At 38.7% G+C, this 21,613-nt stretch overlaps 1 long non-coding RNA gene across 1 annotated transcript; it reads right to left on the reverse strand.

Annotated features, from left to right (window-relative positions):
- Positions 1-17,243: 17,243 nt before the first annotated feature.
- Positions 17,244-21,302, reverse strand: LOC142601328 (uncharacterized). The gene is made up of 2 exons (XR_012834932.1): positions 21,158-21,302; positions 17,244-19,619 (listed from the first exon to the last, which is right to left on the reverse strand). It is a non-coding gene; the product is annotated as an uncharacterized LOC142601328 (long non-coding RNA).
- Positions 21,303-21,613: the final 311 nt, after the last annotated feature.

The raw sequence follows: 21,613 nt of genomic DNA on the forward strand, positions 1-21,613 counted from the left end.
ATCTGTATTGTTAACTTCTGGTGGAGGCTGGGTAGAAATTGATATTGCTATTTATGTTTGCTCCTATGGAGAGGTTCTGCCTTCTCAGAGCACAGTAATTGTGCTCAGTAATTGAAGTATGGGATTATTTTAGGCTAATGTGTGTTTACTTACTTCAAGTTGAATTTAATCTCTGCTACTTCTGTTTTCCTCTGAAATATTTCTCAATCCTCCATAATTTTCACCATCACTGCTGAAGCACTCTTCTCCTGACTCTGACCTGTTTCTGTCTTCTTCCTTTGCCACATCAAATGTCTGGGTTTGTTTGGGTTTATATTAGAATTTCAGTTTGTATCTAATGCAGATATGGACCATTGTATCAGATACTGAGCCAACGTCATGTGGCTTTTGTGATGAGCAGTCCTGTCTCACAAACCTGTAGTTTCTAGAAGGACTTGATAAGCATGTTGGTAAGGGCTTGATTACTGCTTTTCCAGAAGGCTTTTGACAAGATCCTTCACCTAATGCTCTTAAGGAAATTAAGACAGTATGAGAAGGAAGAGATTTGCATGGGTAAATAATTGGGCAAAAGACAGGAAACAGAAGGTAAGAGTAAACGGTCAGTAAGTGGTCAGAAGGCTGTTCATCACCTTCATAAGCAATTTAGGAATAGGTGTCAATGAAAGGTGAGGTATCCATGTTTACGTATAATATTAAGTTATTCAGGATGGAGCAACTGTCAAGAATTGCAGAAGGTGTTTACAAAACTGAATAACTGTTTAAATGAATTTTGCACCCAGATGTTACCTATGTAGTTTTATTTGCCTCATCTCAAAAAGACAGCTGGAAAAGGTTCAGAGAAGAACAGAAAGATCACAGGTATGGATTATCTTCCAACAAAGAATGACTATGCAGACCAGGACGCTTCAGCCCGGAAAAAAATAATTATATGACACAGCCATATAAAACCATAAATAGCCTGAGAAGGTTTTTGTTTATTTTCTTTCCCAATGGAAGAACCAGGGCTCATCAAGAGAAGCTAGCAGGAAGCAAGTTCACACTGAACAAAAGAGAGTGAATCTTTATACATTATGTAGTTAAACTGGTGGAAACCTTTGTTATAGGATGGTATGAATGCTAACCATTTACATGATCTCAAGGGGACACTGTATAAAATCATGGAGAAGAAATGCAGTTGAGCTATTAAATACAAAGGTTTATCTAAACCTCTCTGGAGAAGTCCATAAGCTGCAAATTCTTAGCAAGAGTGCATACCAGGAGGTGTCACTGGAGGCTTGCATCCCCAGGCACCTGCTGGTGGCCACCACTGGCAACAGGATGCAGGACGAGACACAGTGCAGCCACGTCTTATGTTCTACTGCCTTCACTAGTGGAGTTGTCATGCTGGTTGTTTGGAACAGCTTCTTCTGTTAAGTGGCAATGGATGTTGTGCCTAACCGATGATATAGTAGTCAGCGAAGTTACAAAAAGACCCAGCAGCTGGATATTGAAGCTAAGTTCAGACTAAAACACAGTTTTTAAACACAGAAGGTAATTTATGTTTGAAAACCTTTGTTACAGCCATAGCACACTCCTGCTCATTGACAGTTTTTGAAGAAACATATGGCTTTTCTCTAAGCCCAGACTTGTGCCCATACACCCCAGGGAAGCCCTACAGACAGGTTGTAGGTTGGATGTGCAAGTCCTGACGAGACAGATTTGCTTTCTAGCCTAGAGGCTGGGCACAACTTCGGTCTGAGCCCCTGTCCTAATGGGATTGATGAAAGACAGCTTAAAGAAGTGCCATCGTCATGAACTGCATTCAGAGAGGCATTTCCAGTTGGAGTCAGGCCTGTGCCTTTAAGATATTAGTGTAACTATTTGAAGTATAAGTGTAACTTCACAGGCTTGTGTATTAAAAATGATATAATTCTTCACTGAGAGTCAGCTAATATATGATGATCCACACCTTTAATTTCTAAGAGCCAGCTTTTCCATAGCAACAAGTAAAGCAGAGTAATTTTTTTAAATTTTCAGCTGCTAGGCATTTTGAAAGTTGCATTTATTTAGGCTCTTATCCCTGATGAGTATTAATATACGGGGTTGCAGGCTCAGCTTTCTGTGTCTTTGTCCCAGTAAAATCAAGAGGATTGTGTGTAGAGTAACTACAACTTCATATAAATCAGCAAGGCAGAATTGTGCCCTGAGTATGTTTTATTTCTTACTTCTCGAAATAAGCAGATTCAGATTATGAAGAGTTCCAAACCTAAATTTTTTCAAAAAAGTTGAAAATTAAGAACTGCTCTTTTAGCCAAGTCATACCGATTTCAATATCATCAACGTAACTGAAATTTTACACTATCCAGAAAGGCCCGTCCTAACTTTGCAGGAACGAAATTGTTGGGAGACAACTTCTCAGTATATTTTTTGCCATGAATATGCTTTAATCTCTTAAGTGACTTATTTTTTCCTTTTACAAAAATAATAAGCAAAAGATAACAACAGAGAAAGAACATGCTGTCTTTCACTGAAATGAATTAGTTGACAATTTTTGTGTTACCCATTGGGATCTTTGTCATGTTACATTCTTAATGAGTTTAATAATTTTAGCACCTCAGTATAAATACAGAATTAATTTATATTAATCCTAGTAAAGTACAGATCACTGCCAAGCTACTACTTAGTTCCCGTTTCATTGTACTCTTATTGGCAAACTTGTGAGCTCAATGAGCTAATAGAACCTGTTTTGAAATATGGCCTTGATTTTGTGAGCAGCTACTCAGCGTTGTGATCTTACAAAATCAAATTCAGTCTATATTTGTCTCCATGCCTGTAACAAAAGGGTAATAATTTACTTCACAGGAGGGGTATAAGGATGGGACTGATCCTCTCAGTTCCTATATCTGTATCTTGCTCTATAGACAGAGGAGTTCAATACCTGAAGGAATGCATGGCTGAGCCCAGTATTAACAAAAAGCTTTGGAGATGAAAGCATGGAGTACTATTTTTAAAAGATACATTATTCAGCCTTGAACTGTGAAATCCCTGCTGCTATGTAAAGAAAACATTAATTTTCCTTTAAAAGAACAGTGTGTGGGTTAAGCATTTCTGATGGCAGGACTATGCACAGCATGTGGGCTTAAAGCATAGATATAAAAACTAGCCTAGAATACTGTTTCCCATATACTGAGAAAACTTGTACTATTTGGTTGAGCTAAACACTTAATGATGAACTTTGAAGCTGACATCTACAAATGTACCTTGACATCTGACTCCTACTGCAACCAGCGGGCATTAAGCACCTAAATACCTCACAGGAGCTGAACCTTATGTCTTGTGGTTGGTCCTCAACTGGGATTTAGATTTAAATGACCAAAATTGCCATCCACAGAAACTATTCAACTGCTGTCCAGCTCTGGAAGTGCCTCAAGTCCCTAGTGAGATCAATTTTTAACAGTAGAGCTCCAAAGAGACCTCCAGGCATGTGCAGAAACTTCTCAGCACTACAAGGTAATTCAGTATTTTCCCCATACAAGTTCCAGCCAAGTCCACAAACTGTCTCACCTTTTTTTTCCCCATTCTAATCTGGCAAGCAATAACACCAAATGAACGAGCTCATACTGTCAAAATATAGTCTTTAAGTCAAAGCCAATGGAAGGAAGATGGTGGTGTCCCTCATCCCATCAGCTGAAACAGCAGTTTCATTTTTAAAGCTTTTGTCCAGGAAGACCAGAATTCAGATCTTCCTGTCTGGTGGCATCAAGCCCGTCTCCTCTGATTTCAGTAATCAGCCGGAATATTATGTGCAGTGAGGAACATGTATTCTCAATATTTCCATAGAAGCTATTCTCATTAGCACAGAATACATAGTTAATTGGGACAGTGTGCACCTGGCTCTCTAGCCTAATACTAATGATGTGCACCTGAAGGGGGAAGCCCCGGGGGGGGGGGGGGGGGACACGGGGGACGGACGACACCCTGTTTCATTTCCAAGGACAAGGTCTATATTGTGCTTGTATGTTGTAAAATGCACTACATTCCTTGGATCTAGGACTTAGACCAAAGATTCCTTCTCCCAGGAGAAAACAGAACTGTGCACCACGTTTCCATGTTTTGAAAGCAAAGAGCATGTAAGAGTACATAGACATCTACTTGTAGGATAATCCTGTGTGCAGAGCTATTTCTAGATACCATTCAACAAAATATTTAGACTCCTCCTTGAGATATACTGAGGATTTAAAATTCAAAACCTTTTTTTTTATTAGCAAATTAAATGGTTTCTTGATAATTATGGATGTTTTCAGGTACTCTTTCCAGAGCTGCACAGGGAACCCTAGCACTTAGTGAAGTCCTCTGGACTTTGCTTTAGCAAAGAGGTCAGGGAGGTCACACATATACAAAGGAGGTATCGAGGCATTCAATTTTCTTTTGATACTACTACCCAAAAAAATCTATCTAATGTTCACATTGAAGATCCTGGAAATTCCCAGAGACACCCATACTCCATTCTCAGCAAACTTCTTTCATGAAATAGTGGTCTTATTTCTGGGCAGGCTGCTTTCCTTTCCTTCTCTGCTAATTCAATGAACACCTGCTCCCCTAAACCTTCACCCTATATTTCTTCTCAACATAGAAGACCGTCCCCCAGTCTCAAATCCAATTCTGTCATTGTTTTTCTCTTACTGACATGAGATACAGTGAACCACGAGTCATGGAAGAGTCCACGTTGCATGCACTGTGGCTAAAGGGGAGGAAAAACAACTGTTCCTAATTTTCATCTGTTATCAAGTTGATTAACTTTCTTCCAGTCACAATATCACTGACCTCGGAGGAAGGGGAAAAAAAATAGCAACATAAAAGCACATTTACATTTCATGAATACGGTCATGCAAAAACTTTGGGCATGAATACACTGCAGACAACCAATAGCCTTTTTCGGCAGAGACAAATCATGCTTTAGGCTACGGTGGCTACATTGCTGTCTCTACCAGGGCTAGCCCACTCAAACTACATCGCCAGGTAATCCTACCCATGGCCATTGCATGACTTTTTTCAGCCCATAAAGGGTTGAGTTTTTTTCAAATATGGTGGGGTTTTTTTTCAAAGATAGACCTAGAGAAGCAAAATGCAATCAAATTCTCAATTGGATCATTTTGTTCTCCCAGTGTTTTGTTCTGTACGTCCATGTTATACTTGAAGTAGAAGTGACCTGTCACTTTTAATGCTAGAAACATTCGAAAAATCGATGAGAGAGACATTCATTCTTCTCTCTGCGGCTGTCTTGCTCCCATTTAGGTGCAAAAGGACTGCTGGTACTAAGTACCAAAACTCCTGTCTATTGTTATATTAATGACTGTGCGATCTCTTCTTCTCTGGTCAAATAGTGTTCCTCTGTCTCAGACTTTGATTATTGTGCTATAATTTCCCCATAGGTATCACTCATCTGACAGCATGCATTCAAATTACATTTCAGTTTCTTTTGAATGAAAAAAAAAAATATCTTGATTCACACATAAAATATTCATGTCACAATCTCTGGAAAAGTAATTGTGTCCTTAAAGTTCAGACATCACCTCACCCCTGGGGGTTGTATATACCAGTTTAGATGGTATACACTGTTTTCAGCCACCGCTGTGGATCAAATACAACTGCTGGTTTGATTTCTAAGCACTGTCACTATGTACCATATGAATATATATCAGCAATGTAAATTGTCTGAAAAGCTGGTATAGCTCGTTACATAAAAGGGGTATTTTTTTATTAAAAGAACAATAGAAAATTTAAATGTCTGGAAAGCTTTCTTGAGAGCTGTCAGGTAATCATCATACTCATGGGGAAGCTGATGCGAAGTCTTCCTTCTATGAAAATCACTCCTTTTGAATCTATTTTACCTATACAGCTCAGTATGGAACCATACATAGCTGCCTGGAACTGATGCGGCAGTCACAAGCAACATGATCCAACTCCACCAAATCCAGCAGCAGTGGTCTCCAGACCTCACTGGGACTTCAGTCAGGTCTGTGATGGACCAGGTATGCCAGTGGGTCGGGCTGCACCTGACTATTTAGGAGGGTACGTGTGGGAGGCCAAGTACTGGTGGTCTTCTCCATCTGAATCGTGTGCAGTGGTCAGCTTTGCTTTAGGGACCATGGCTTGATCTGAGCACTTGGATATGATAGGCAGGGCCACCATCGCCTGCACAAGCCAACAGAGGACAACACATGCAATACTGAGTGCTGCCACAACAAGATGTTTTTGATTTGTTGGCTTGTTATCAGTGCAGCGGCTCCAAAAACGCCCTTTCCCATGTCTGGCAGATCTGCCCAAATGTGAAAATGTTGGCCCTGCTTAACATTTGTCAAACCTCCCCAGTATTGCTTTAGCGCAGTCTGGGACATTTTGCTACCCGTCCTTTAACCATCGTCTCTATGTCATCGTCTCTATGACACAGTATGTGTCAGTGGTTGGTGATGCTCTGGTTGGTTAATATTTAAATTCTGTCCTTGCAGCCATTCACTTCACTGATGCAAATAATCCTGCGTAGCCTGACCCACTGCCCCAAAACCTTTGGCTCAAGCCCGTAAATGCTGCAGTTCACTGAGCTATGCTTCTCTCTCGGGTAACGCCCACAAATGTGAAGAAGGAGCATGCTACAGCTCTGTTTAAAACCTTAAAATTAGTATTAAAAAGTATTGACACAATTAGAGCCCAGCGGGGTTTCACTCTATACCAACTCCTATGAATAACAGATACCTTTAATTCATGTGTCTGGTTTCTAACCAATTCCTTATCCATCTTAATAATGTATTACCTCACCCGTATTTAGAGAACTTTTACAATAATCTATCAAGGGAAACTTTGTCAAATAGCTTTCTATAAATCCAGGCATATTAGATCTATTAATTTAATTTAATAGCTACTCCACATTGTAGAAGCAACCACTTCCTTTTTCTGTAATGGTGAGAAGAAAAAAATGCTTAAGTCATTACATTAGCCTCACTCTTCTCAGATTATATGATGTGACTGCTTCAAAGAACATTTTTTAATAAAAACTGCCAATTTGCACTTGCAGAAAAACTGTGCTTTGCTGGTTGGTGTCCTTACCTCCTACAATGCACATTCCCATTGAAGCTACAAGTCCATCACCTTAAATAGCTCCTTAACACCAAAAAGAAAAAATGGCAAAGAAAAATACCACTATCTCCACCTTCTTCTTTGTGCCAGAGAGATCAAACTGAGGGAGCTCATGGATCACTCTTTTTTTCTTAAAGTACAGCCCAGCAGAAAAAGTCTCATATTTTATTACAAAAAAAGTATATTCCAAACCCCTGCAGCTGCAGAGAAAAGTTTTAAAATGTTACCCACATGTTTTCACAACTCAGAATATGAACAAATTTAACTCTAAATTCATTATATTTCTTAAAACCCAGGTGTATGGAAATCGGACTCGTATTTAATCAGCTGAGCAGTGGTATTTTTCATCGAACTGGAACAACAGGTGAGATGTTTCATTTCAAGAGGACAACGAACCTATCCTTGAAGAACAGTATTTGCTTCAGCTGAGTATTTGGCTGGTGTTGATTAAAAGGATAGTATCTTGCATTTTTATATATGAAGCCATTTATCTTGTGAATCTGGAGTTAGCAGACTCAGTATTGCCAGCAACTGAGAACTGAAAAAAACATCAAGCCTTGTAATACTGTTAAGAAGGCTTGATACATATCACGTTGAAAAATGTCTTAATTCTTGTTCTCTGTTTAGAGTGACAAGATGCAAGGACAGAGCAGCTCCTCTTTCATCTTGAAAAGCCTGCCATACACTTTTTCTATCACATACTTGGAATTGTTGACTAGTGCTAATCCAGATTTTAAAGGGGAGTTTTTGCCCTGAAGAAGTTGGTACAGTGATTCAAATTTCAAAGAGATCAGAGCAAACTCTGTTTTCTTCTTTGGTTAACTTTGCATAAAATGTTAAGATGTGTCAGTCTAATTTCTGATAAACGAAAGCAGCTGATGTTTGAAAATGTACTGTGGAAATGGCTGGCTGGCTGTTCACATCCAGGGTGAGAATCAGCTATCAAGCTTGAAGGCAGTTTAATGACGCTAATGTTTTAATGTTGACTGTTAAACGAAAACAAAGTTTTCATTTTTAATGTGGAATATGGAACTGCTCCTAATGGTTTGTCTAGGACTTCTTGTTATATCTCATAAATTCATACAATCAGATTAAGCTATGAAAAATGAACTATTAGACCATACTCATTTTTGATGTAGTAAATCCACCTGAAGTCAGTGGAGTAAAATGGGGTATAACTTTGACCCAACAGCTATATTTATTATAGTTAAGTCTAGGTTTAGAGACATGGTCTTTTTTGTTAGCTGCTCTTTTTATTCTGACAAAGAATTACCGATAGGGCTTCGTATTTCTAAATAATCACTATTATAATAAACTAATGCCTGATCCTTTTCTATTATTAATATTGAATGAACTCTCAGAAGATGTTCATGGTTGTTTATGATAGTGCATAATTATTTAAGATAATATTGATGTGTTTTATTAGGAGCCCACACCCTATAGAAGATTTCTCCATCTATTTCAAGGAAGATCAATTTCTAGGATTTAAAGGAACATTGTTAGCACCTTTCTTTTCCTTTAAAAATTGAAGAACTTTTAGACTACAACATTATATATGAATAACTTTTTATGGGTTTTGTATCATCATTCCTTTCATTCCAACAGGTTGAATGGTGGGTTATATGTACTTATTTACTCAAAAGAGTCCTGGGAGTTCAACCAAATCTTACATGAACAGACTTTTTCCTTGAGTCTATGCTACTTTGCCTTGAGTCAGGAATGAAACAAGACAGGAAACTTACATGGCAAAAAGAAGTAGTGTTTGAAAGAGGAATTGTGTTGCCCTCGTGGTCTAAGACTGATGAAGGCTGGGTACTTTTCCCAGCGACTACTGGTTTTACTCTGGGAAAATGACTTACGTCTTCATGCTACCATTTTCCCTCCTATGAAATAGGAGCGTAATGCTTCTTTCAACTACCTTCTGTCTCTCACACCCTTGTTAGAGAGTTAATTCTTAGAACTCATCTCAGACTGTGTGGCCAGAGGAAAATAAAGGTCTTGATCTTAATCAGAGCCTCAAATTGGTACCTGAAATGCAAACAATGAATGCTAATTCAAAAGGAAAATCCTTGGACTTCTTTTTTTTTCTTTTTTTTTTTTTTTTTAAAGTGTTCAGGTCAAGATTGAGATCATTCTTATATTACCTGAATGACTTTGCATGGTTTTTTAGTTCCAGTCATGGCTGAAAAATATTTGGCACTGTAGTCTTTAATGTTGCTCACCAGGGCATTCTGGGATCATTATGAGGCTGAATACATCCTAAATTCAAGAAAATAAAGATTTTTTTTTAAATTGTTCTTGTTTCTTACAGGCTGCTGTGTTTAGGCAAAGAGAATACTTCTCAGCTCTGTGTCTTTCATTTGGTTGTTCCAACTTCAAGCTTAGCAGGCAGAGTCTTTTTTTTCATTTAATAGGCCAACCTCAATGTATTGTAATTAAAACAGATAATCTTATTTTAGCGTGAAGTATAAATCCAAATTTTGTTATCCTACAATACATAATGTCACATATGATTTATATGTGGTTGACAAACTGAAAGTTTACAACTTAAAAGACTGAGGTGTTTTTATTCTTTTTTCATTTTTACTCTTTCTTTAATTGGGAAAGGAAAGTAAACAAGAGGTAACTGATCCAAGAAAGAGAAGGCTTATAGGTTTGGGGCATCAGAAAAAGATGCTGTTCTTTTTGCCACTTCCTTACTGTTTCTGGTCACTCAGGTTTTAAAAGTTCATACAAGTCTCTATTGTAAATCAAAGTTCCTGCCTTGTGATTTAACATTATCACAAAAGAAATCTATCAGACCAAATTTCTCAGGCCACAAGTGCATGTGGCTCTGTATCACTTCCAGGAAAGGAGAAGGGTTTTTTTAACAGCTGCTCTTTGACACCTGAAGAAGGATGCTGGTCTTTGTGTTTAATGGATGGAGAACTGATGAGATTGATTCAGACTCAAGTTGGATCCTGCTCTGAATCACTTCCAGCAGAAGACACACTTTAGATATACTAAATAAACAGAAAACCTGTCATGACCAGGTTGGTAGAATACATAACTAAGTTAGATGCCCAGTAAAATAACTTTTTGTGTAAAGTGTTCAGCCTGAGCATAAACTGGTGTTGCCTGAAATTGAGTCCTCAGAGGAAACGATGAGCGCTCTTGGACATCAGTGTTGCATCAAAGTATAAACTAGCTAAAGAAAATGTAATTGCTTGGTTCAAAAATACATGTATGAGAAATAATTTTTTAGAGAAAATCGGGAACAACTTAAATGAGGAATGGACAGGAGCCACAACAAACCAAAATGTCTATCACATTTTGACCCACAGCAGAGGAGTCACACAGTGTAGAGATGATTTTCCCTGAAATCTTCCTCTAAAACAAACAAAAAAAACCCAACAATTTTTGAAAGAACCAAAAAAGCTTATTTTAGCCTTAAAATCCAAAGATTCCAGGAAATCCTGTGCTTGTTCAGCGCTGCAGGTCAGCTATTCCACAAGTCATATCTTTTATAGTAGGCAATACATGATGCTTCAGAGGAAGCGTAAAGTAAATGACTTGCCCAGAGGGATTTATTTTTTTTTTTCCTAACATCAGAATTAGCGGGCTAGGTTGTATTTGAAGGCTTCACGTTTCCAGCCTATAGAAATAGTTTATCTTTTGCTTCATTCTGTTATAGCTCTATACTTCTTCTGGGACCAGAATCAATACAAATAGCAAAGTAATATGAGAGCCTGCAACTAGGTTGGCTGGATGAAGTTTAAGTGCTAATAAATTAAGCAAAATCTCTTCAGATTTCCAGATTAATTCATTGACAGGAAAGCACTGGAGAAGCACAAGATGACTGACATTTGACCTCCAAAACAAGTCTGCATTCTTCCTCTTACCATATCCACTCCTGCTGTACTCTGCATCACCAACGTAAGCGAGAAAAAGCAGCATACCAACATTTCCTCTCCATCTATTTGCAGCAGTGGAATCACATTTTTCTCAAGTGCTTTTAAAGTTGTATTTTTAGCAGACGCTCTTTCCTTTTAAAGTAATTCTGCTAGGAGCATATCAAGGGTGCCATGTTAGCAAAACAGCTATTTTACTAAATGTCAGAAATGTACCAACAACAGCTATGGCAGCAGGAGGAAAGGCCTTTGTCTGATCGTGAAAGCTGGGGATTGTTTTGACAGAGCAAGATTAAAAGTTCAGGAAAACACTGGGTTGTTTTTATTTCTCCTATTTCTTTTCTTAATGCTCTTGGAGTTAAATGACATCTTTATATTTCCTTTTTTATTTCCTTTTTTTTTTTTTTTTTTTACTTAATAAAAATGAACAAATGAAGGCAAAGAAAATACTCTGCTTTTTGGGGTAGATTTCCAGAGGTGCAAGGATAGAACTAAATTATCCAGCAAATAGGGATTTTTAACATTTGCGTATTGATTGAAGTCAACAGGCACATTTGCTGAATTATTCGCATGCAGGAGAACTCCCAGCAACATCAGCCAACTTACACACACACGCATGCAAACACACAAAGAGCTTTAGGTAGAATAAAAGTCCCTGCAAAGGATGGTACTAGGACTTGGCTTCCATAAAAAATCATCTCTTACAAAGAGGCTGTCCACCTAATCAGTTGTCATCACTTTGCACTACGTTGTACCACTTAAGCCATATCATCCATCCATCCATCCTTCCCTCCCTCCCTCCCCACGGGTGCAAGATTTCAAACATCCCCTACTTACGCCTGTGGCTCCTGTACAAACCTACAGAATGCAGCCCCACATTACCACATAGATCCCTTGCCACTACAAAAAAGTACATGTGCAAGCCATAAAGAATTTCAGATAACAAGAATTATACAAGAGAAGCTTCAGAATGAATTGCCACAACTCAGAATGTGGAAAAACTTACTTGCTGCCCCTGCCCAGTTAGCCACCTTGTCTATCAAGTCTAAAAGGGGAAAAAAAGAGACAAAGAAAAGCAAACACACACTATTGCAGTATGAGTCTGTGGTTTGGGAAGAAGAAAAACTTGCTAAATCCCCTCCTGGAGCTCATATATTTCTATAAATATACAAGTATTTTGCACTGCTTTCTAAATAAAAAAAACTGAAGTTCACGATGAGCCAGAACCACTGTTAAGAAAGCAGAACACTGATATGAAAAAGAGGAAATTTCTACTTCAACAGGAATTTAACCCTAAGGAAAGCATTTCTGAATGTAAAAGCACTAATCAAACAAATGGTCTGACCTTGCATGACAGAAGATTTGTGAAGAAAAATCATTTTAAGCTCCCTGACTAAGCCAATCAATTTGCTATCCTGCTCTTCTTGTGTTTTTTGGAGATGCACTTCCTTGTTAAAAAGTAGGGCCAGACAAAAAAGAAAAAAATGATTCATAATCTAGGAATCCTTTAACGGCAACGCGTGTGTTTTTCTAGCACAGACACAGAAATCCACTTGACATCCTATCAAGAATGGAAGAAAGGTAAGTTCTTTGTGTTTAGTCCACCCAATTTTATAACAACAAGGTCTTCGGGGGATTCAGCACTTAAACTTGGCACAAAGAGCAATTCACATTTCTCATTTATGCAAGTCCTTCTCTGGTGTGCCTTTGGAAGGAGAACAAACATTTCTCACTAAGGAAGGCCATACAAATATTTAAAGTTCTGTTTGGATTAAGATTTTGCAGCATGAATGTAAAATGAAATTGTTTTTTTCTCCTTCAGCAGCCGAGTCCTGAAAAACATCAGTGAGTGAGTAGCAGCTGACACTGTAGCACTAAATGGAGAGATAAAGGAAAGATACCAAGACAGCCAAGATTCATTCTGCATGGATTTAGATGCCACAGATTTTTGCACTGATGCAGCAAGAAAGCTTGCTCTTGGTTTCAGGTTGGCTAATAGAAAATTATTATTTAGATTACAGTTCCAGTAGAGATCTCACCCCTAACTAAAGTCCTATTGTGCTAAGCATTGTAATATAGTACAGAGTTCCTGGTCTGAAAACTTGCTACAACAGGGTTCCGAGGTATTAAGTGAATCACTGCAAATCACATAGCACAGCCGATGCAGGCTCCAGTTCTCTGGAGTCACAGTGCAGTGTCCCATCCAACAGGCTACTCAGGCTTGTGCAAAGGTTTGGGGTTGTTGGGGTTTTTAGCTCCTTTAGTCTCAGGATTTTTCTGAAGGCTGAGCTTGTGCTTATTAAAAGTTTAAAAGAAGGGTGTTCATGTGAGCTGAACAATGAACTGGTTGGTCAGTGTACCAAGACAAGGTTCATTCCTATGTGAGAATAAGTTACCCGTACAGATCCAATTATGTAAGTCATGGTTATTAAACAGCTACTGAGTTTGGATGTACAAGTGTGTGGTACTGGAATAAACCCCTCCATCATTTCCTCTGCATGACCTTCAGGAACACTTTGCTGTTACTGCAGCTTATAAATATTGAAGGAGTAGTACTAGTTAGAAATAAATTCACTGTTGCAATTTCCAGATTAAAAAAAACCCACAAAAATTCTGTAGCAATAAGGAAACTATTTTTTGACACTGTGTGTCCTATACTAGAGAAGAAAATTAGCTGATTTGATAGAAAGAGGCAAAATTAAGTTTATGTTTTTAGATCAAATGTTATGAATCAACATAAAATTGAATTCAACAAATAATTTAGTGTATGCCCGCACTGTTATTTTAGTCCACTCCTCTAGTCCCCTGCCCACATTTCTCACTTGCCCCTTCAGTCGCTGCTCCCACGGGGAGTGAATCACTGCTCCAGACAGTATGGCTACAGACCTTCTGCTCCCAGCAGCGCCAACCTTGGACGGTACAAATGCAAGTCAGTCCTTTTAACTGGCTTTAGCATCAGTATTTTGCCTTGATGTAGCTAACTAATATGGCAGAAGTAACCATAGCCATGCAGACACTTCACTAAAAGACAGTGCAAATGTCTCTTTAGATAATGGTGTCAGGATAATAAATCCCCTAAAGCATCAAGAAAAAAATACCTGGTTTTTTTAAATGGAGAATAATATATGAGAAAGCTCTCTGTGAAAGGGAAAATGCCATGGAAATAGCTAAGGAGCTGATGGAACATGTCCTGTACTTCTAAGGCCATGTCCTCAGCTGGTATGAACAGCTTTATGCTGAAGATAGACTCTGAGAACACTTAGCTCCAGAGAAGGACTGCACTGTTGTAACACCAAGCATAACTTTTAGGGGCATTGCTGCCTAATTTATCTTCATACCCAAGGTAGTCCTCAAAGCTTCTTTGTTAAAACAAGACTATTGAGATGCTATATACAAGTTATTATATATGGCAGGGGCAAGGGGGACGTCAAATATAGTCAGAGGTAATATGCTGCTGTAGTGGTCTAAAGCACACCTTCACTTTTGACGTGAGGGCCAGATCCCAAAAAGGACATAGGTGTTTGCAGCAGGAAGAATATAAATGTCTAAGAACAAATAAGATTGAAAGGGGTGGGAGGGAGCAAGTATCTGAAGAGCCACAGGCATCCACGTTTTCCTCCAATTAAGTTACATATAGTGGTCAAATTTCTGGTGCTGATCGGACACAGTGATGTTGTCTCTGGTTGAGCTATGGTCAGTTTTCCTTCTCCACCTTAGAGATTTGCAGTTCAGGTACCAGCTGCTTACATATCTAAAAGCTGCTAGGGATAGCCCATTGAGAAGGAAAAGACACATAATTGGGAGAGTTTTTTCTGTGCTTTTTGTTCAGTGTGCTTGTCCTACAAGAACGGTAGTGGTCCTACAAGGTTCTGACAATGGGCATCCTTTGACATGCCACCAATTTCGTGGAATAAAGTAGTGTTGTTCTTTACACATGCATCCCCTCACGTTAATTCTATCATTAATCCAACATGATTCAAACTTGGGAAGAGAATTTGTCTTTCTCCATCACATTTGCTTACACGCTCTGTTGTCAACTATTAAGTGTTTAACGGGTCTTTCTCTATTTGTCTCCTGGAACTGTCCTTCTAAACAGTCACGTGGGAGTTATTAGAGTTACAATAGGGAATACTGCACCCTTGCACCACAGACATAAACCACAATGCGAGTTCAACATTGTTTACAGAGAAAATCAATAGATCTTCTAACAAAGCAAAACCTTCAGCAGTTTCTTATCCAACTCACAAACCCCTTTGGTTCAGCAAGTACAAGATGAATGACAGATAGCACTGAGCTAATTTCAAGAAAACAGCGCCAAAGCAAAATCCTCAAATGGCCTATTATTCCTGAAACCATTCAATTTACACATTAATTTGTCATTGTATGTGGGGCTGTGTCCTATGGTTAGGACAGTTATTCTACTGATTAACTAGTACATGAATAAAGCCATCTAATGCATCATTATCAAAGCTTAACCTTGCAAGTATGTTTAAAATATTGTTGTTAATACATTCTAAATGAATTAATATTTTATTAGGACAGTGGTTTATAAATGTACTTATTTCCCAGGCAATCCACACTTCCTTTTTGATTCTTTCCTTTAACTTTGCTTTATTGCCCTAGTAATGCAAGGACATGCCCCCTCCCAAGCCCACACTGAATCATTGCACTGCCACTTAACACTTATTATCCACAAAAGAAGAGTTCATTAAAAACTTTGTTAAGACTTGATTGCTTTCTGCTTACATATGTAGAAGCTCTAATGTTGGCAAAAAGTACAATTGGGTGGTTATGGTAGAAGGCTTAAGCAATTACAGTATGTCAGTCTCACTGACAGTATGTTTCAATACTTAAAAGAATCCCAGACCACAAAATTTCCTCATAAGGAGTTGCAGCCAACTAATACCATCATTGCTGGTGTCTTCTGATAACTTTCTCTTCTTCTTCATTTACATATTTCTTCCACTCTGCTAGCAGACTGCAGAAACTACTTATTGTAGCATCATAGAGGAAGGCTTCACTATGATTTCTGAATCTGTTTTCTTATGAAATAACTTTTTAAATCCATGTAGTAAAGGTGAAGTAAAGGTAATGCTGGTATGTTGATTTCACTGAGGTACATATAAATTGTTTATTAGATGACTACTCACAACTAGATGTTACACATGAATCTAGCCAGCGCGTATCACTGAGATTGAATTCAGCAAGAATGGCAGTACCGTGAAGACAGGATGCCAAGGAGAGTTCTCACTTTTCACTGCATAGCGGAGAACTATGGTTAATATAGCAAGAAGTTGTGAAGTAAAACAGATGGAAGAAACATTCCGAGTGTTAGAGAGGAAGCCAGAGCAGCAAGTAGTAAAGAGAGATGACTTGTTTTGCATGAACAGTCAGAATTCTGGTCAGATTTCTGGGTCAGATTTTATAAATATTAATTTTCAAATCCTATCTTTTTTACTATTAAATCAACAATATGATGACAGTCTCAGATTAGTTCTGAGAATGGGTGTTTCTCACTTGTCTGGTTAATGCAAAACCTGAACTTTTTAAAAAACAATTCCTTTTTAAATTTTTTTTTCCCACAAACAAGAAAACAAAGCCTAATAAGTCTGTATGAAAGACAGCTGTGACTTGACCGACACAGTTGCAGAACAGGTGAATCAGGTAGAGGGCTTAGTCCTAGGAGTCCCTGTGCAGAGAAGGTGGCCAGTGAGAGGCTGGAATAATCGGTGGTTGATCATTCACTGAGCCCCATCCACAATACTCCAGAGTCCTTATTGCGTTATAGCAATAATATATGACTGCAGTAACAGTAACTTTAGTACAATGATGATATGGCTACTGTGCACGTTAACCAAATGATAATGACCTCTTCTACTCCTCCAGTAGGGGAGCAAGGCTTTAGTGTTGTTTATACAGATTATAAAATCAGTACAGGTAGGTGTAATGCTGTTGGAGCTTGTGAAAATGAAAATCACAAGTTTCTGTAATGGTGTTGTAGTAATGTATGATAGTTTGAAAAATTCCTTAGAAATCTTTTTGTAAGCTCCATATTAGTCAAGAATACAGAATATATACTGTTGTTTGACACCATCACTTATGCTTTTTCAGATACCTGACAACATAGTCTTAAACTATTTTATCTCCATTGAGCCTATTACTTTTATGGCTACCTACCTGGATTATAGCCAAGAAAATTCAATCAAATTAGCAAAGGATAATAGATTATTTGAATAATTGTTTTCTGAGCATCAAACTCTTCCAAATTTAATTTGAAACTACTTATCCATGACCACTACAAAATCCCTCTCAGATAATATCTGGGTATAATGGCATCAAGAAGGAGAAAAAGACAGGTTTGAATTGAGACCCACTCTGCTGGTAGGACCTGATACAGAAAAACCTTTAAAGAAGTACTTTATTTGAATGGAGAAAATTTCTTGTATTTGATGTGCTGGAGGTGATGACACATTTAAATCTGTCCACTTAAGAAGGTGAGGAACCCCAGGAACCGGGTTTCTGGGCCTGCCCATAAGCTTTTACAGTCCTTCTGATTCAAGGACTTCAGGATTTCTCCTATTTCCCCCCAAATAACTCAGAATTTCTCCACTGATTGGGATCAGCATGTGAAAAGACTTGTAATGAGCAGCTAGATACCTTCACTCTAAGGGAGCACCTTACTGAGGGGAGGCTCTGTCTGGCCAGCCTCTCAAAGACGTTTATAATCTTCTCTTTTGCTGTTTGCACTGACTCCTGTACCATACCAATTGCCAACTACTGCAGCAGCAGCAAAGAAGAATCACAGTCTCAGTGCTGCACAGTTTGGCAGAGCTACCATGCTTAGGAAGCTTTCAGGCACTAGGTCTACAGCATCTAGGGAGTGTAGAGAGAAGCCTGTTGAAGCACAGACAGGGTAGGCACTGCCACTGAGCTCCTTCAGTCTGTTGCAACACTGCTAAATAGTCTCACCAGGTCCTCCAGGTGGGACTGCTAAATGCTTCAGCAGGTGGTAATCACAAACCCCAACTGCTGACTCCCACGTGCAAGCAAGGACAACATGTTCCCTACCTAAAGGTTCCCTCGTACCCACCGTAATGAAATGGCAAAGAATCATTGCTAATTTGGCAGGGTGAGTGCTTGTGGACTTTAAAAAGAGCCTTCATCTGATTTTCCAAAATGCAAAAAAAATGTAAATCTTGCTATCCTGTTTCAAAGTCTATTAGAAGGTAGCAGTGATGTATAGTTCAACCTAGCACCTTTCACAGTGACTAATACACAGCTTTCCTGGTATTCACTAGGATGACTGGTGATAATGATAATGATGAATATCCATGCAAAATATCTGAGGGTTTTGGAAAACGATTCCCTTTGACTCATTAAGTACACAGGTTTCACCAGCAAGATAATGTGTCAAAAGCTATTTCTGAAGAACACAAGCTACTACTTTGTTTAAACAACTCAGGATAATTTTAAAATGACTGAATGTTGCCTGGGGATTGCAAATGTAAAGCAAAAGTAAATTTTTCCCTCCTTTAAGACTTTTCTTTACATTAGCCAAGAAAACATTAAGATTACTCTCGCTGCAGTCATATCTCAATTTTATACTCATAGAATTTTGTGATGGTAATAAATTCTTTGAAAAATTAGTATCCCCAGTACGAAGAACTGCAGCTGATGTATTCACTGCATGCAGAGAGAAACATGGCAGTTTACTTTACCATCTAACCTGGAAATGTAAGAAATAAAGTAACTCATTCACTGTGTAATCCGGACATAAACCAAAATAGACGCAAAATAATAATACATGATCAAATCCAATGCATGGCTACATGAAGCAGCAAGCGGATGTGCCTGGCTCTTAACTGAGTTAATGCGTAGGCTGCTTCCTTCACTGAATGGAATCAGATGGTAGATAGTTAACTTCAGGCATGATGTGTCTCAAATATATTCAAGCTTGAAATATAATGAAACTAGTAATTGGCATTTACCCAAGAAGTGCCTGTATTAAATGGATGCTCAGAGGACACAAGTGGTACAAAGCAAGAATAAAAGCTAGCATTGCCTAGGTGATGCTTTTTTCTCCTAGGGAACTGTAAGAAGTTTGGACAACAAATGAATAAGCAGAATAAAAGCATAGAAGAATCAGGGCAGCCAATCTCAAGTATCATAGTAAAGGGGGGAAAAGGAAGGAAGAAAAAAGCAAAAAGCAAATAAAATTTAAAATATTACATTAATAATTGTGAAAAATAATCTTTTCTGTAAAAGGAATTGACTGTATCTAGCCATTCATCTTCTAACATTGTCAACACATACTTCTGTTTCTGTCTTAGAATAGCTGCTTTGATATTTAGGAAGTGCCACTGTCATTTTCTGGTTGCATCCTTTATGACTGACTGCTTGTTGCTAATGTCAGTGTCCTCAGGGAGAGGAATCATCCCCCCCACCTTCAGTTCCACTCTGAGGCCGATGAGCATGAAGAGAGATGGCAGTTTGAGGGACTCTGCAGCATGCAAACATGTCCAGCATGGAAAAAGAAGGAGGACTGCTCAGTAATCAGCTCTTTGGGTTTTTTTCTGCCAGTCAGTTAGGGAGATGTACTGGTGCTTGCATTTCCTCCTAAATGGGAAAATAAAGAGCTGTCACACCTCATGTTAATTATTTTGAACAGAAAAAGAATACAAAAAAAAAGTTGTGATATTCTTTGAATTAAAAACATTGCATTTATAGTGCATAATAAATTTAGCACATCTTAATCTGCAATATTGCACCAGGAAGGAGAATTTATCCAAACTCCATCTGCCTTTCATTGTCCATTATAAGTGCATTAATAAAAACAGGCTTACCAAATAATCTGACAAGGCCTAGAGATAATAAGAAAATGTAATCTGCCTTTACAATTACATGGATATGCCTGCACAGCCCTTCTTGTTACCTGTATCCTTGAAAAGCCTGTCCCTGGGTTGCAGCCTGCCCGTTAAACTATGGAGAGTTTGAGAAACACAACTCTTAACAGGGAAAATAGGAATTTCCTGCAAACGTTCCTGGTAGCAAATAGAAGGGATCTCTCTGCACATAGAGGACAACACCCTCATCTGCCATCCTTCTTGCAAGCAATAACCAAATATGTTAACCGGGTGACCAAAAAGTAACTTGCTACTCTTGGATGAACAGCTTTATTCTGCTATGCTCAAGGCTGCTTTAATGACACTAAAAATACAGACCTCATGGCTACGTGCTAGGCTAACAGAATTGGGCCCCCACTACATTACGACTCAAACTTAACCTGATACATGATGTCAAAGCTGGAAAATCATTTTGTTTCTTAAAGTGGACAGGAGATGTGATTTAAAGTGCCTGGGTTGGAGTCCTATAATCAGTCATCCAAAATAAATTTTATTATTTAAGACTTATTCAGGGGCAGACAAGCTGAAAACCTATTTTTATACAATAAAAAAATTTATAGGCTCTCATAAACATGTAAATTACTGCTTCATACACGTTCTGCACACTGATTTCTTTTGTTTCATATGTAAGACTTTCTGTTGTACTTTGTGACCGTGCCCAGCAGTCTGTATTTGAAAACACCCCACACTGGTGTTTTCTGTGTCATTAACAGCACCAACCTAAAACTACTCTCCACACGTGCCCTGCGATGAAAATTGTACTTTGGTACATAGCTTTGAATTAACATAGAATATTCCAACTAAACTCTCCAACAGCACCTGACTTTTTGTAGATACACGTTCGCTATTGCGATTACATTTGCTAGATTTTGGTATTGTTTTGCTGCAGATGGGTGCAAGCGAACACTAGCTGCGTCACCTGCGTCCCAACCTGGGTGATGGGATACGTTGGCTTGCAAAAGTGTTAATGCAGGTACACGACTTTCAGACTGAAACAGGAGTGCAGGAGATCACGCCTCCCTCCTCACACAGTCAGACCTACGAGTAGTTCCCAAATCGCACCAGTTTATGTTGTATGAGGTCCCAGCTGCTGTGTGCTTACAACACAGGGTTGTAACAGCCTGGTTTTGGTTACACAAGGTTACTAGGACATACAGATGCTGTGATCGCTTCTCCCATGCAAACTGCACATTCTCCTCTGCAAACTGTGGCACGTGGACACAGCATAACGTTCACTTCTCTATCAGTTACCTTGCCTCACGTGCAGGGGAAGTCTCAAGGGCCACCTCACAGCATCTCGGGGAACAACGCTGGAGCCAGAGCAGATGTGCGAGCCTTTAGTGTTTGATTGGACCTCACTGAGAAGCTCAGCTACAAATATCTCCTCTCCAGACCTGGCATCCTAGAATAGAGGAAAATAACACTCAATGATATAAACCTTCCAATAAAACTTCCACTGGCCTTAAATGTGCTATGATGTTTTCTAACTTTTATGGAAAACACAGATTTTTCAAGAGAATATTTTTTAAATGTGTCCACAACAGCCTGTTTTCCCGAGTTCAGAAGAAAAACAAGAACAGCTAAGAACTACTGGACGTGTCTTACCTGTCAAGGGCATTTTCAGAGAAACAGGCAAACCCAGCTATTTTTATCTCATTTCATGCCCTCATGGGTTAGGAAAATGAGCCAAGTCTTTTAGAAAGTTGT

Source organism: Balearica regulorum, chromosome 3 (assembly GCF_011004875.1).
Source record: "Balearica regulorum gibbericeps isolate bBalReg1 chromosome 3, bBalReg1.pri, whole genome shotgun sequence".
Lineage (NCBI taxonomy): Eukaryota > Metazoa > Chordata > Aves > Gruiformes > Gruidae > Balearica > Balearica regulorum.